Raw genomic sequence first — 2,690 nt, forward strand, 5'->3', positions numbered from 1 at the left:
GTTCTATGTGGCCACTGCAGAAGATTATCCAGCCAGGAAGAGAAGCAGCGAGTTCCATGGGAGGGATGGCGGGGAGAGGATTAGTAAAAAGGTTTGAGAGTAGAGGCAGGTTTGACCTTCATCTCATAGGGATCAGCCTCTCCCACCAGGCCTCCTCGTGAAGTGAGACAGTTCTGATGATGCTATCACCACCAGCTCTACGACTACTAGGATTTGACACCGACTTTACCCTTGGAGGGGAGCCTCGGTGGCGTAGGGATTACACATTGGGCTGCTACCAGCAAGATCAGTAGTTCAAAACCACTGGGTATTCCTTGAGAGAAAGATAAGGTTTCCTTTTCCTGTAAAGCCTTACAGCCTCAGAAACCCACAGCGGCAGTTCTGCTTTGCCCTACGGGTTTCCATGACTTGGAATAAGGTCGATGGCAGTGAGTCTGGGTTTTCTTTTCCTTTTCTTTTTGCCCTAGGGAGGGGCTTGCATGGGGCTTTTGGTTTTGAATAGCTCATAGACTTCTAAGCAGCTTTCCTCGTGTTTTGCATTCCTGACTCGTGTGGGAACAGACCAGGATGCCCTTGGTGGGATGGTACAGAGAGGTTCCTGTTCCAGCCGTTGCTGAATCAATAACCCTAAGTCTACTGCACCACATGCCATCTTTCATTCCTATCTCAAGCTCACACCTCCCAAACACCCAGAGCAGCTTCAGTTACCTTTCAGAAGTCAGCCACCACCTCCCCTCCCCAGGCCTTCCCTTGACCACCCAGTTTTGAACTCACTGTATTGACCTCAAATGCCCAGCATTCATTGCCCTTTTGGTCACTTGTGCCATTCCCATTAGACTCCACGTTCCATGAGGTCAGACACTGGGCCTAGTGGTTTACCTCTCTGTATCCCTAGCAGCTAGCCAGGGATTGACACATAATGTGTGCTTTTTAAGTCGTTGTTGAATGAATACTGAGCTCCCTGATTTTCATCCTCAATATCTGTTTAATGTTAGTAATAATTCCTTGTATATACAATGTTTGCTGAACAGTATTATAGGTGAATGTCCCAACTGTGTGTGTGTGGGGGGGGGACTACAAGCAATATTATATTATTCCCCTTATTTCCCAGAAACGGAGACATCATCAATGAGGTTGGGTGACTTGTCCGAGGTGGTGGAACCAGCGTCAGAACCCTAATGACAACCTGCATTTGAACTGACTGCAAACTCGGCATCACATCCCAGCTGCTGGCCAGACACCCTGGCAGCCTTGTAGACCCCTGGATAGCTAGAGGCAAACAGCAGGGAAGGAAGATGCAAATGTCAAGCTGCGGATTATTTTTCTTTTCTCCACTCTCTGCTTGCTACCTAATAGGCTCAGCAGCCTATGAGGGGGCAGGGACCCTCAAGCAGGAGCATCTCTCTCGATGCCCCCAGGTTTGGCCAGAGAGTTTGTGAGGCCGGTGAAGCCTGACCTTCTGGAGTGGAGAGAGACAGTGAGGAATTCATCCACACCATTATGTACCTGTACATCCGGACAAAAAACACACGATGGCACCTATGAGGTCAACGGCGGGAGCCGCTGCCACTTAAACACGCACAGACACGGGTGCACACAGACTTGGTGGACACGTCGTTGTTCTAACTTACCTCGAGCCCATGCACAACAGAATGAAACCCTGCAACGTCTGGCACCACCTTCACAGTTGTTGCTGTTGGAGCTCATTGTTGCAACGACTGGGTCACTCCATCTCCGTGAGCGCTTCCCTCTGCTTTACCAAGCAGGATGTCTCTCTCCAATGTCTGGACTCTCCTGATGCCACGTCCAAAGTCAGCTGGAAAGGCCTCATCACCCTTGCTTCTAAGGAGCATTCTAACCGTACTTCCTCCAGGAACATTGTGTCCAATCTTCTTCTGGCAGCCATGAGCGTTCTTTGCTAACACTGTAATTTGAATGCAGAAATTCTTTTCCTCTTTCGTTTTGGTCTTCCATCATTGTCCAGATTTCCTATGCATCTGAAGTGATTGAAAGTTCAGGTACACGTTAGATATCAAAATGATATCTTTACATTTTAGCATTTTAAAGAGGTTTTTGCAGCAGATTTGCGTAGTGCAGTATATAATTCGATTTCTTGATTTCAGGAACATGCACTTTAGCATGTGGTTATGCACCTTCCATACATATCCAGCCACTACCATGCGTAGCAGAAACGAAGCTATACTTCAATCACACACAAGCCTGCAATCTTGGGGATGTGTATATCTGCCTACATGCAGGAGCTGTTATGCATGTTGCACACACTCACACACGCACATCTAAACACGATTCGTAATCTTCAATATATGCACTGAGATGCAACGATTCATAATCTGCAGCATATACACAGTACCAGAGGTGTAGCTATAGAAAATAGTGCCTATGGCAAGCAGTGAAATTTTGTTCTTGCAAAGACTAGAGAGGGTATCAAGAGCCTAGGGGGCAATCTCTACATTTTAACAGCCCCCTCCTTTCCCATTGCAAGAAAAGATCCTGCTAGAAAGTGCAGTCAGCAAAGAGGCCTCTCCCTCTAGTCCAGGAGCTTCAGCAAGCTTCTTTCACATCTGTGGCTCCTCAGTTGCCACTCCGAGTTCTTGCAGCCCACTCACCCGCACCCCACGTCTCTGTGTCGCCAGCACTGGAGGAAGGCCACTGGGCAGAACGGCGTTTAA

The sequence above is a fragment of the Echinops telfairi genome, unplaced genomic scaffold (genome assembly GCF_000313985.2).
Source record: "Echinops telfairi isolate 266 unplaced genomic scaffold, ASM31398v2 ScPeMD7_7469;HRSCAF=8507_0, whole genome shotgun sequence".
NCBI classification, from domain to species: domain Eukaryota; kingdom Metazoa; phylum Chordata; class Mammalia; order Afrosoricida; family Tenrecidae; genus Echinops; species Echinops telfairi.